The following is a 14,358-nucleotide window of genomic DNA, read 5'->3' as shown; positions in this document are numbered from 1 at the left end:
TTCTGGAAGCCAGGACCCACCTCGTTCCGCAGAAGTTACTCCCTTTGAGACTCCAGTTTCCTGCCTCTGTGGCTGGTCCAGAGGGATCAGGAGGAAGAAAAGAGATGGGATTTTGACATCTCAGTCATCTGGTCCTTGGACTGGCCATTGCTGCCCAGGGAAGGAGCAGCAGGGGGCGTGAGAGGGTCACAGACAGATGCGGGTAGGGTTCTGGAAAAAGGGGTGCAGGCAGGGAGAAAGAAAGGGAGGAGAGCACAGGGAGAAAGTCGCCTCTCTCTCCTAGTCTTGGTCCACTTGCTGCGTTCACAGACGAATTTGTCTCTACTCCATTAAGCAAGAACTGGCTTGTGCTGGTCCCAGCTGGGAAAAACAGACAGATTCGGGAATATCTCTGCCCTCAAAGAATATGGTGACCCAGCTCTCAACCACAGACCTCTGGAGAATGCTGGTGCCCCAGCATCCCTCCCTGGGGAACCTTCGTGTCCAAGCCGCTAGCCCCCACCCCCTCCCCAGCTTCCAGTCTTCAGCCCCCTTAGGAACCCCTGTGTCCTAGTCCAAAGCTCCCAGCCTACTAAGGAGCCCTGGGGCTCAAGCCCTCCATCCTCTTTCCTCTCAAGAACCATTAGGTTAGCCAGGTGGAGTGGTTCACACCTTTAATCCCAGCACTGTGGGAGGCCGAGGCGGGCGGATCACCTGAAGTCAGGAGTTTTTTTTTTTTTTTTTTTTTTTTTTTTTTTTTTTTTTCCCCGAGACAGAGTCTTGCTCTGTAGCCCGGGCTGGAGTGCAGTGGCCGGATCTCAGCTCACTGCAAGCTCCGCCTCCCGGGTTTACGCCATTCTCCTGCCTCAGCCTCCGGAGTAGCTGGGACTACAGGCGCCCGCCACCTCGCCCGGCTAGTTTTTTGTATTTTTTTTTAGTAGAGACGGGGTTTCACCGTGTTAGCCAGGATGGTCTCGATCTCCTGACCTCGTGATCCGCCCGTCTCGGCCTCCCAAAGTGCTGGGATTACAGGCTTGAGCCACCGCGCCCGGCCGAAGTCAGGAGTTTGAGACCAACCTGGCCAACACAGTGAAATCCCATCTCTACTAAAAATGCAAAAATTAGCCGGACGTGGTGGCGGGTGCCTGTAATCCCAGCTACTCAGGAGGCTGAGGTAGGAGAATTGCTTGAACCCAGGAGGTGGAGTTTGCAGTGAGCTGAGATCACGCCACTGCACTCCAACCTGAGTGACAGAGTGAGACTGTGTCAAAAAAAAAAAAAAAAAAAAAAAAAAACTTAAAAAGAACCATTAGGTTAAAGCATACCTCGCCGGGCGCGGTGGCTCACGCCTGTAATCCCAGCACTTTGGGAGGCCGAGGCGGGCGGATCACAAGGTCAGGAGATCGAGACCACGGTGAAACCCCGTCTCTACTAAAAATACAAAAAATTAGCCGGACGCGGTTGTGGGCGCCTGTAGTCCCAGCTACTCGGGAGGCTGAGGCAGGAGAATGGCGTGAACCCGGGAGGCGGAGCTTGCAGTGAGCCGAGATCGCGCCACTGCACTCCAGCCTGGGCGACAGAGCGAGACTCCGTCTCAAAAAAAAAAAAAAAAAAAAAAAAGCATACCTCATCTCTAGACCCCATGAGAATCCCAGTACCCAAGCCTCCTAGTCTCTTACAAGAATCTTTTCACCAGTAACCCAGGCAGCAGGCTGAGTCACTCACTGGAGCTGCTGTCCCTTTCTGCAGGGATCAGCCAGGACCTAAATGACCCCGGGGGAAGGAGGCCCTGGGGAGTCTCTAGGGTAGAAGACACAAATCCCAAGCCCCACTTCGTACCTCTCCTAATCTTGACCCTATAGGCTCTCTCAGGATCTACAACTGCCTCCACCCAGCCAGCAGGGTTTATAGCGGAGACTTCAGCATGGAGAGGGCATCAAATTTAACTCTGGCCCCTTGTTGATGTTGAGGGTTAACCTAGGCCACCTGAGCATCTGCTTAGTACCAGGCGCTGTTCTAGATACTGAGGATTTGTTGGTGAAAAGGACAATCAGGCCGGGCGCGGTGGCTCATGCCTGGAATCCCAGCACTTTGGGAGGCCGAGGCGGGCAGATCATGAGGTCAGGAGATCGAGACCATCCTGGCTAACACAGTGAAGCCCCATGTCTACTAAAAATACAAAAAATTAGCCAGGCGTGGTGGCGGGCACCTGTAGTCCCAGCTACTTGGGAGGTTGAGGCAGGAGAATGGCGTGAACCCGGGAGGCGGAGCTTGCAGCCAGCGGAGATCACACCACTGCACACCAGCCTGGGCAACAGAGCGAGACTCCATCTCAAAAAAAAAAAAAAGAAAAAGAAAAGAAAAAAAGAAAAGGACAAATACCATCCCCACTCTGATGGAACTTATAATATAGTAGAGGGGAAGTAGACACAAACAAGAACACAAATAAATAAGCAGGATTATTTCAGATAGTGCTCAGAGCAATAAAGGGAATAAAATCCTGTAATATAATAGGAGGGGGAGGGGAGGGGCAACATTAGCTGGGTGGTCAGGGAAGTCACTTGAGCAGAGACCTGAATAATGAAAAGAAGTCATCCTGTGGAGGCCTGTGGAGTGCGAGCCAGCAGGGAGGGAGGTTAAAGAGCCCGGATGCACCTGGGTACCCACCAAGGGGATTGTTCCAAGTGCCAACATCCTGACCTTTTGTCCCTGGAATCTCCCCGGAGCTGGCTTTTCTCTCCTCCCTCCACCCCACCCTCTCCAGGACACTGGGCCCCCAACCTCTCTATCCCCAGCCTGCCCTAGATTCCAGGATTCCTGATTACCATCCAGAGCTGTCTACACTCTTTCATTAAGACCGACTTCGCTTTGACATCGACTTTGCCAGGCCCCCACCAAGGGCACCTACGATGCCTGCCCAGTGTCCCCTGCCTTCCCCACACCCCCAAAAACTTTTCAGAGCTTGGCAGCACACCCTGAAGCCTCTGGGCCTGATCTACCCACTCACTCCATCCTACCCACTGCCTCTCTCTCTCTCTCCCCCTCCTTGCTGCCCACCTCCCCCACCAAACTTTCTTTCAATTAACATGTATTGGCTGCTGATACATTGGCCAAACACTGTGTAGTCCACCACAGGGAATCTAAAGATGAATAAAACTTGGTACTGGCCCTGGAGAACTAGGGTCTTTTTTTTTTTTTTTGAGACAGAGTCTCGCTGTTTCGGTCAGGCTGCAGTACAGTGGCACGATCTCAGCTCACTGAAACCTCCATCTCCCAGGCTCAAGCATTCTCCTGCCTCAGCCTCCCAAGTACATGGGATTACAGGCATGCGCCACCACACCTGGCTAATTTTTGTATTTTTAGTAGAGACGGGGTTTCACCATGTTGACCAGGCTGGTCTCGAACTCCTGACCTCAGGTAATCAGCCTGCCTCGGCCTCCCAAAGTGCTGGGATTACAGGCGTGAGCCACCGTGCCCGGCCTTTTTTTTTTTTTTTCTTTTGTCTTGCTCTGTTGCCCAGGCTGGAGTGCGATGGCACGATCTTGGCTCACTGCAACTTCTGCGTCCTGGGTTCAAGTGATTCTCCTGCTCAGCCTCTCAAGTAGCTGAGCTTACAGGCATGCACCAACACGCCTGGCTAATTTTTGTATTTTTAGTAGAGACAAGGTTTCACCATGTTGGCTGGGCTGGTCTCAAACTCCCGACCTCAGGTGATCCGCCCACCTTGGCCTCCCAAAGTGCTGGGATTACAGGCATGAGCCACCATGCTCGGGCAGAACCAGGGTCTTGAGAGAGAGAGACAGACATGTGAAATGCTTTAGCAGAGGTATCTAAGATGCCAAGGAACCTGGTTGCTAGTTCTACTATGGACCATCAAAGAAATGAGTTATGACTGGACAAGGTGGCTCATGCCTGTAATCCCAGCACTTTGGGAGGCCAAGGTGAACGGATCACCTGAAGTCAGGAGTTTAAGACTGGCCTGGCCAGCATGGTGAAACCCCATCTCTACTAAAAATACAAAAAATTAGCTGGGCATGGTGGCGGGCCCCTGTAATCCCAGCTACTGGGGAGGCTGAGGCAGGAGAATCCCTTGAACCCGGGAGGCGGAGGTTGCAGTGAGCTGAGACTGCACCACTGCACTCCAGCCTGGGCAACAGAGTGAGACTCTGGAACAAGAAAACAAAAAAATAAAAAAAACAAAATGAATGAGTTGTTAGATGTGTGAAGTTGAACAAATGACTAAACCTCTATTACTGTTTCCCCATCTATAAAATGGGAAGTTTATCTTAGAAGGTTGCTGTGAAGATTTGATGAAATCATGTAGACATTTTAATGTCTAGCATAGTGTTTGGCATACAGAAAGTACTCAATATATGATATATATATATATCTCAATATATATGAGAAATGTCATTCTTATTAATCTCACACATAGTTCTTGACATATTAGTCTGAGCCTGCTGGGTATGAAAGATGAGGGAGGGCGTGTGATGTGGCTGAACCATGGGCAGGCTGAGATGGAGTGAGGGCAGATGGGGGCTCCTTGGGCTATGTGGCCTTGTGTGTCCTGCTGAGTAGTTGGAGCTTGATCTGGTCAGTGAATAAACTTTATCTTGTTATCTATTCTTCTTTTCCTTCTTCTTCTTCTTTTTTTTTTTGAGACGGAGTCTCATTCTGTTGCCCAGGCTGGAGTGCAGTGGCATGATCTCGGCTCACTGCAACCTCTGCCTCCCGGGTTTAAGAGATTCTCCTGCCTCAGCCTACCAAGTAGCTGGGATTACAGGCGCCCACCACCACGCCCAGCTAATTTTTTGTATTTTCAGTAGAGACGGGGTTTCACCGTGTTAGCCAGGATGGTCTCAATCTCCTGACCTTGTGATCTGCCCGCCTCCTCCCAAAGTGCTGGGATTACAGGTGTGAGCCACCGTGCCCAGCCTCCCTTTTTTTGTTTTTGAGACAGGATCTCATTCTGTTGCCCAGGCTGGAGTACATTGGTGCAATCATGGCTCACTGTAGCCTTCTGGGCTCAAGTAATCCTCTCACCTCAGCCTCCCCAGTAGCTGGGACTACAGGCATGCACCACTATGCCTGGCTAATTTTTTCTTTCTTTTTTTTTTTTTTTTTTTGAGACCGTGTCTTGCTCTGTCACCCAGGCTAGAGTGCAGTGGTGTGATCTCTGCTCACTGCAACGTCTGCCTCCTGGGTTCAAGCAATTCTCCTGCCTCAGCCTCCTGAGTAGCTGGGATTACAGGCGTGATAAATTTTGTATTTTTAGTGGAGATGGGATTTCACCATGTTGGCCAGGCTGGTCTCGAACTCCTGACCTCAGGTGATCCGCCCACCTTGGCCTCCCAAAGTACTATGATTACAGGCGTGAGCCACCGTGGTCAGCTAATTTTTGTATTTTTAGTAGAGATGGGGTTTCTTTTTCTTTTTTTCGAGACAGAGTCTCTCTCTGTAGCCCAGGCTGGAGTGAAGTGGTACTATCTCGGCTCACTGCAAGCTCCACCTCCTGGATTCACGCCGTTCTCCTGCCTCAACCTCCCGAGTAGCTGGGACTCCAGGCGCCCGCCACCACGCCTGGCTGATTTTTTTGTATTTTTAGTAGAGATGCGGTTTCGCCGTGGTAGTCAGGATGGTCTGGATCTCCTGACCTCATGATACGCCCGCCTTGGCCTCCCAAAGTGCTGGGATTACAGGCGTGAGCCACCACGCCCGGACAAAATGGGGTTTCACCATGTTGGCCAGGCTGGCCTCGAACTCCTGACCTTAGGTGATCCACCCACCTCGGCCTCCCAAAGTGCTGGGATTACAGGTGTGAGCCACCATGTCTGGCCCATCTTAACCTTCTTTTTTTTTTTTTTTTTTTTTTTTTGAGATGGAGTCTTGCTGTGTTGCCCAAGCTGGAGTGCAGTGCTGCGATCTCGGCTTACTGCAACCTCCGCCTCCCAGGTTCAAGCAATTGTCCTGCCTCAGCCTCCTGTCATCTTAACCATTTCTTTTTTTTTTTTTTTTGAGTCGGAGTCTCGTTCTGTTGCCCAGGCTGGAGTGCAGTGGTGCTATCTCGGCTCACTGCAAGCTCCGCCTCCCGGGTTTACGCCATTCTCCTGCCTCAGCCTCCGGAGTAGCTGGGACTACAGGCGCCCGCCACCTCGCCTGGCTAGTTTTTCGTATTTTTTAGTAGAGACGGGGTTTCACCGTGTTAGCCAGGATGGTCTCGATCTCCTGACCTCGTGATCCGCCCGCCTCGGCCTCCCAAAGTGCTGCCATTACAGGCTTGAGCCACCATGCCCAGCCCATCTTAACCATTTCTAAGTGTACATTTCAGTGGCATTAACTCCATTCACGATGTTGTGCAACCATCACCACCATCCATTTCCAGAACTTTTTTTTTTTTTTTTTTGAGACGGAGTCTCGCTCTGTCACCCAGGCTGGATGGAGTGCAGTGGCCGGATCTCAGCTCACTGCAAGCTCCGCCTCCCAGGTTTACGCCATTCTCCTGCCTCAGCCTCCCGAGTAGCTGGGACTACAGGCGCCCTCCACCCCGCTCGGCTAGTTTTTTTTTTTTTGTATTTTTTAGTAGAAACGGGGTTTCACCGTGTTAGCCAGGATGGTCTCGATCTCCTGACCTCGTGATCCGCCCATCTTGGCCTCCCAAAGTGCTGGGATTACAGGCTTGAGCCACCGAGCCCGGCCAGTCATTTCCAGAACTCTTTTCATCTTTATAAAACTGAGACTCCCATCTTGGCTAACACGGTGAAACCCCGTCTCTACTAAGAAATACAAAAATAGCCGGGCGAGGTGGCAGCGCCTGTAGTCCCAGCTACTCGGGAGGGAGGCTGAGGCCGGAGAATGGCGTGAACCCGGGAGGCGGAGCTTGCAGTGAGCTGAGATCCGGCCACTGCACTCCAGCCTGGGCTACAGAGCGAGACTCCGTCTCAAAAAAAAAAAAAAAAAAAAAAAACTGAGACTCTGTCCCCATTAAACAGCACTTTTCCATTCTCTTCTCCCCCCATATCTTTGTTTCAGAAGTCTTCTCTCTCCTTGTTCTTGTCTTTGCAAACACCCATTTTGTTGGGAACCCAGACCTCTAAGTCCCTGGAATTGCATGAACTGAGGGGAAGGAGATCGACAGGTACAGACCTCAGGATAAGGTTTAGATATGAGAGAGAGTCTCTCATGCCCTGGTTCCCTTCTGGAGATTCTGGTGGGAAAGGTGGGCTCCAGGAAAAGGCTGGAGGTTTGTAATGGGTATTTTCCTAGAGATTTTTTAGATCTCCCCTTTCTCAGCCTGTTTCCCTCAGAACACCAATGTTGCATTTAATGCTGAGGCCCCTCCCTCCTCCTCCATCCCCTCCTCCAAACCTGCAGAAGACAGCAAGGAAGGGAGCAACAGGTATCTCATCCTTACTCCATAAACCCCCTACGGTGCACAGAAGATATTTCTTTCTTTCTTTCCAAGTGAACATGGGGTACAGGGCAGAGACTGAGCCAGGAATCCGGAGGCCACCCCTGGCTGTGTTTGCTGAGCTTTATGTCTTGAGGATCGGACCAGGTCTCATCTTTCCAAATGGAGGCTGGGCCACTTCAGTGCTTCTTGCCTGAGGAAGGAAAGAGCAAGTTGCTTCTGAGGTTCCCTGCAGAAGGAGCCTTCCATGTTCACGCCCAGTTCAACCAGAAACTATCTTTGGTAGCTCTATGGGTTTCTTGAGTTTGAAGAAAGAGTAAATAGTCCAAGACAAAGGCCTGTTCTCAAAGAGCTTAGAGTGCTTAGAGTCTAGTTTAAGAGATGAAACATGCACAAGAGTTTTCTTTTCTTTTCTTTTCTTTTTTTTGAGACAGAGTCTCGCTCTGTCACCTAGGCTGGAGTGCAATGGTGCGATCTCGACTCACTGCAACCTCCACCTCTGGGGTTCAAGTGATTCTCCTGCCTCGTCCTCCTGAGTAGCTGGGATTACAGGCGCACGCCACTACACCCAGCTAATTTTGTATTTTTAGTAGAGACAAGGTTTCACCATGTTGGCCAGGCTGGTCTCGAACTCCTGGCCTCAGGTGATCCACCTACCTCGGCCTCCCAGAGTGCTGGGATTACAGGTGTGAGCCACCGTGCCTGGCCAAGAGTTTTCATCCAGTTACTCAAGACAGAAACTTAGACATCAGCTTTGATTCTTATTCATCCCCATTGTTCACTCTACTTCCAAAATAGGTCCTGAACCCATCCTCTTGTCTCCATCTGCAACTTGCTACTCTGGTCTAAGATAGCCACATCTCCCACCTGGACTGCTTGCTGAAAAGCTTTCCGAACTGGTTTCCTTGATTTGCGTGGTCTGCTCTCCACACAGTAGCCATGGTGATTTTCTTTTTTTCTTTATTTATTATTATTTTTTTGAGACGGAGTCTCGCTGTGTCGCCCAGGCTGGAGTGCAGTGGCGTGATCTCGGCTCACTGCAAGCTCCGCCTCCCGGGTTAATGCCATTCTCCTGCCTCAGTCTCCCAAGTAGCTGGGACTACAGGCGCCTGCCACCACGCCTGGCTAATTTTTTGTATTTTTAGAAGAGATGGGTTTTCACCATGTTAGCCGGGATGGTCTCAATCCCCTGACCTCGTGATCTACCTGCCTTGGCCTCCCAAAATGCTGGGATTACAGGCATGAGCCACCGCACCCAGTCTTTTTTTTCGAGACAGAGTCTCGCGGTGTTGCCAAGGCTGGAGTGTAATGGCACGACCTTGGCTCACTGCAACCTCTGCCTCCTGGGTTCAAGTGATTCTCCTGTCTTAGCCTCCAGAGTAGCTGGGATTACAAGTGCCCACCACCACTCCCGGCTGATGTTTTGTATTTTTAGTAGAGATGGGGTTTCACTATGTTGATCAGGCTGCTCTTGAACTCCTGACCACATGATCTGCCCGCTTCGGCCTCCCAAAGTGCTGGGATCACAGACGTGAGCCACTGTACCCAGCTGCCCAGCTAGTTTTGTATTTTCAGTAGAGACAGGGTTTCACATGTTGGCCAGGCTGGTCTGGAACTCCTAACCTCAAGTGATCCGCCCGTCTAGGCCTCCCAAAGTGCTGGGATTACAGGCATGATAATTTTTGTATTTTTAGTATAGATGGGGTTTCGTCATGTTGGCCAGTCTGGTCTTGAACTCCTGACCTCAAATGATCTGCCTGCCTGGGCCTCCCAAAGTGCCGAGATTATAGGCATGCGCCCCCGCGCCCAGCTGATTTGCATTAAATATAATCATGTCACTCTCCTTCCTGAAACCACAGAATTGTTTTCACGGTGGTTGGATTAAAATCCAAACTACATCCACTACATGGGATATGACGTCAAAAATATCCAACCATTTTCTTAGGCCTACAAGGACCCTTTATGGTTTGGCCCCTGCCTAGCTCTTTAATCTCTTACTCTATTCATCTTGCCTTTGCTCATCAAAGCCCAGCCTTTGCATTTCCACTTCCTTCTTCCTGGAAATCTCTTCCCTTACCTCTCAGACCTCCTTTTGGGTGTGTAAGTCTTACATGGACAGTCATTTCCCTCACAGGAGTTCAAGGCTGCAGTAAGCCACAGTTGCATCACTGTACTCCAGCCTGGGCGACAGACAGAGACTGTCTCAAAAAAAAAAAAGTTCTGGCCGGGTGTGGTGGCTCACGCCTGTAATCGCAGCACTATGAGAGGCCGAGGCAGGTGGATCATCTGAGGTCAGGAGTTCGAGACCAGCCTGACCAACATGGTGAAAAACCGTCTCTACTAAAAATACAAAAATTAGCTGGGCGTGGTGGCGCACGCCTGTAATCCCAGCTACTCAGGAGGCTGAGGCAGGAGAAGCACTTGAACCCAGGAGGCGAAGGTTGGAGTGAGCCAAGATCATGCCATTGCACTCCATCCTGGACAACAGAGACTCCGTCTCAAAAAAAAAAAAAAAGAAAGAAAAAAAAGGCTAGGTGCTGTGGCTCACGCCTGTAATCCCAGCATTTTGTGAGGCCGAGGCGGGCGGATCACGAGGTCAGCAGATTGAGACCATCCTGGCTAACATGGTAAAACCCTGTCTCTACTAAAAATACAAAAAAATTAGCTGGGCGTAGTGGCACGCACCTGTAGTCCCAGTTACTCAGGAGGCTGAGGCAGGAGAATCGCTTGAACCCTGGAGTCGGAGGTTACAGTAAGCCTAGATCATACCACTGCACTCCCGCCTGGGTGACAGAGAGAAACTCCGTCTCAAAAAAAAAAAAAAAAAAAAAAAAGTTGCCATCTCAGTAAGGCCACTCCTGACCATCCAGGCACTCTCTGGTACATTAGCCTGTTCTATCTTTCCTGCATAATATTAACATTATTAGGCCGGGTACGGCGGCTCATGCCTGTAATCCCAGCACTTTGGTAGGCCAAGGTGGGTGGATCACCCAAGGTCAGGAGTTCAAGACCAGCCTGACCAACATGGCAAAACCCCGTGTCTACTAAAAATACAAAAATTAGCCAGGCGCGGTGACAGGTGCCTGTAATCCCAGCTACTCAGAAGGCTGAGGCAGGAGAATCTCTTGAACCCAGGAGGCAGAGGTTGCAGTGAGCTGAGATTGTGCCATTGCACTCCAGCCTGGATGACAAGAGTGAAACTTCATCTCAAAAAAAAAAAAAAAAAAAAAAAAAAAAAAAAAAAAAAAAAAAAGGTATGCATCGAATGCATGAATGGGAGTTGGGGCTGGCCTCTGAAGGGTAGGTAGTCTTCCAGGACAAAGGAATGAAATGCACAGAGGTGTGAAGTCAGGAGTAAGCGCAGTCTACCCCAGGAGTGTGTGGCTTGGCTCCAGGAGAGGACTAGTCGGGGACTAGTGGGAAAGGAGGCTGGGGACACAGGATGGGAGTAGACTGCTGAGTATCCTGCAGGTTAGACTGAAGAATCAGGAGTCTATCCTGCAGGGTAATAAGAAGCCACTGAAGAACTTTCAGCTGAGGAGTAGCCTAATTAAAGCTATATTTTGAGAAAATTAGTCCTGAGTCTGCTGCAGAATAGACTGAAGCAGGGCCAGCTGCATAATTGTCAGGACCCAGTGCAAAATGGAAATACAGGGACTCTTGTTCAAAACTTAGGGGGAAAAGTGCCCTTAGAGGCACTAAAATATAATTTTTTTTTTTTTTTGAGACAGAGTCTCACTGTGTCACCCAGGCTGGAGTGCAGTGGCATGATTTCTGCTCACTGCAACCTCTGCCTCCAGGGTTTAAGCGATTCCTCCCTCAATCTCCCGGGTAGCTGGGACTACCACCAAGCCCGGCTAATTTTTGTATTTTTTTGTAGAGACGGGATTTCACCTTGTTGGCCAGGCTAGTTTTGAACTCCTGACCTCAAATGATCCACCCACCTTGGCCTCCCAAACTGCTGGGATTACAGGTGTGAACAACCGCACCCGGCCTAAACTATTTTCCTTTCATCCATAGTTCTTTCAACTTCTCATGGTTTTTTGTTTTAGAGACAGGATCTGGCTATGTCACCCAGACTGGAGTGCAGTGACGTGATCTTGGCTCACTGCAACCTCCACTTCCCAGGTTCAAGCAATTCTTCCGCCTCAGCCTCCTGAGTAGCTGGGATTACGGGCATGAGCCACCATGCCCGGCTAATTTTTGTATTTTTACTAGAGACAGGGTTTTGCCATGTTGGCCAGGCTGGTGTGGAACTCCTGGACTCAAGGGATCCACCCACATCAGCCTCCCAAAGTGCTGAAATTACAGGTGCGAGCCACAGTACCCAGCACGTCCGTGAACGACCTTCCAGTCAGCCTCTGGGTAGCTAGGGCTGCAGGCGCATATCACCATGCCTGCCTTTCTCATGGTGTTTTTTTCTTTGCTATTTCATGTTTAAATGTTTTTTGTTCGTTTATTTGTTTATTTTTGAGACTCCCTCTGTCGCCCAGGCTGGAGTGCAATGGTGCGATCTTGGCTCACTGCAACCAAAATAGAATTATTTTTCTTTTTTCTTTCTTTTGAGATAGTCTCTTGCTCTGTCACCTAGGCTGGAGTGCAGTGGTGTGATCATAGCGATCCAATCCTCCCAGCTCAGCCTCCTAAGTAGCTGGGACTAGAGGTGGCTACTAGTCTAACCTGGCTAAAATGCCTGACTAATTTTTAAATAAGTTTTTCATAGAGATGGGGTCTCGCCAGATGGGGTCAAGCTCAAGGCTTGTCTTGAACTCCTGGGCTCAAGAGATGCTCCCGCCTGGGTCTCTCAAAGTGCTGGGATTACAGGCAGGGGCCATTGTTGTTGAGGTTCCTTGCAGAGGGAACATTTCCATGTTCATGTCCAATTTAGCAGTTGGCCACGCTCAGTCTCACGTATTCAGTTGTAGACATAACATGCTTACCTTGTACTCATTTGGAATCTGGCTGAACTCCCACACGTTGTAGGTCCCCCAGAATTCTGTGCTCGTGGTGCATCTGGAACGCTGTGTGAATGGGACGTATCTCCTCGCTCACAGGCGTGCGCCAATGCTCCACTGGATGTCACTTACAAAGCACAAATTCAAAGATAGAACTATGAAGAATTTCAAGACAGCGATGGCATTCAGCTCCATAAATGTTTGGCGGGGAAAGAAAAGCAATAGCATAGTTTTATTTATTTTTAATTAATTAATTAATTAATTTATTTTTTGAGACGGCATCTTGCTCTGTTGCCCAGGCTGGAGTGCAGTGGCGCCATCTCGGCTCACTGCAAGCTCCGCCTCCTGGGTTCAAGCCATTCTCCTGCCTTAGCCTCCCCAGTAGCTGGGACTACAGGCACCCACCACCACGACCGGCTAATTTTTTTTTTGTATTTTTAGTAGATGCGGGGTTTCACCATGTTAGCCAGTATGGTCTCGATCTCCTGACCTCGTGATCCGCCCGTCTTGGCCTCCCAAAGTGCTGGGATTACAGGCGTGAGCCACCGCGCCCGGCCAATAGCAGAGTTTTAAACCAAACAACTATGAGCATGGGCCTTGCATGACTGTGGAGGTCCCATGTCAGGAAGCTGGCCTTGGACTGGAGGGAGTGGGTTTGAGGACGTGGATGACAGTTTGGATGTGAGGTGTTGAGAACTTGGGCTAAGGATTTAAGGTAACAGTTGAAAGGAGAAGAAAAACCTCTCCCAAGATTTGAAGAAAGATTAAAAGAGGTGGAGATAATGATTATTTTTCTTTTTTCTTGAGACAGAATCTTGCTCTGTTGTCCAGGCTGGAGCACAATGATGCAATCTTGGCTCACTGCAACCTCCGCCTCCTGGGTTCAAGTGATTCTCCTGCCTCAGCCTTCTGAGTAGCTGGGGTTACAGGCTCCCACCACTGTATTCGGCTAATTTTTGTAGTTTTAGTAGAGACGTAGTTTCACCATGTTGGCCAGGCTGGTCTTGAACTCCTGAGCTCTGGTCTGGAACTCCTTTGCTTAGGTGATCCGCCAGCCTCAGCCTCCCACAGAGCTGGGATTACAGTCATGAGCCACTGGGCGTGGTCAAGATAATGATTTTCTTTTTTTTCTTTTTTGAGACGAAGTCTTAGTCTATTGCCCAGGCTGGAGTGCACTGGTGCGATCTTGGCTCACTGCAACCTCCACCTCCCGGGTTCAAGCTATTCTGCCTCAGCCTCCTGAGTAGCTGGGATTGCAGGTGCACACCACCACACCCTGCTAATTTTGCTTTTTTTTTTTTTTTTTGAGACAGAGTCTCATTCTGTTGCCTAGGCTGGAGTGCAGTGGTGCAATCTCGGCTCACTGCAAGCTCAGCCTCCCGGGTTCACGCAATTGTCCTGCCTCAGCCTCCCAAGCAGCTGGGACCACAGGTGCCCGCCACCATGCCTGGCTAATTTTTTTGTATTTTTAGTAGGGACCATGTTAGCTAGGATGGTCTCGATCTCCTGACCTCATGATCCACCTGCCTCGGCCTCCCAAAGTGCTGGGATTACAGGCATGAGCCACCGCGCCCTGCTTAATTTTGCATTTTTAAGTAGAGATGGGGTTTCACCATGTGGGCAAGGCTAGTCTCGAACTCCTGACCTCATGATCTGCCCGCCTTGGCCTCCCAAAGTGCTGGGATTACAGGCATAAGCCACCGTGCCCGGCCTGAGATAATGATTCTTAGCATGTGGTATTTAGAGGCAAGTGTACTCCCCTCCTAGACTGTGATCCCTGTGAGAGTGTAACCTCTCTGGCCTCCCCAGGGCTACAGTACACAGTCTATAGAGGTGCTCAATAAATGTTTGCTGACCCAAGTAGACATATAAGGATGGGAGTTCAGACGTCGGGGTGGGGCTGCCAGGAGGCAGAGAACAGAAGTAGACCTGGCTGCAGGGCTGGGGTCTCAGGGCAGTGCTGGGGACTGGGAATGTGGTGTTGAGAGGGCTTCAGGGAGACGTGATGGGAAGGTG

At 50.2% G+C, this 14,358-nt stretch overlaps 1 protein-coding gene across 1 annotated transcript in view; it reads left to right on the top strand.

The window, feature by feature from the left end:
* The window catches only part of WRAP53 (WD repeat containing antisense to TP53), a 121,282-nt gene that overhangs the window by 49,659 nt on the left and 57,265 nt on the right, over window positions 1-14,358 (top strand). The window lies entirely within an intron of this gene.

This window comes from Macaca thibetana, chromosome 16 (genome assembly GCF_024542745.1).
Source record: "Macaca thibetana thibetana isolate TM-01 chromosome 16, ASM2454274v1, whole genome shotgun sequence".
Taxonomy (NCBI): domain Eukaryota; kingdom Metazoa; phylum Chordata; class Mammalia; order Primates; family Cercopithecidae; genus Macaca; species Macaca thibetana.
The sequence above is the reverse complement of the archived record's forward strand: the minus strand, read 5'-3'. Positions and strand labels throughout refer to the sequence as shown.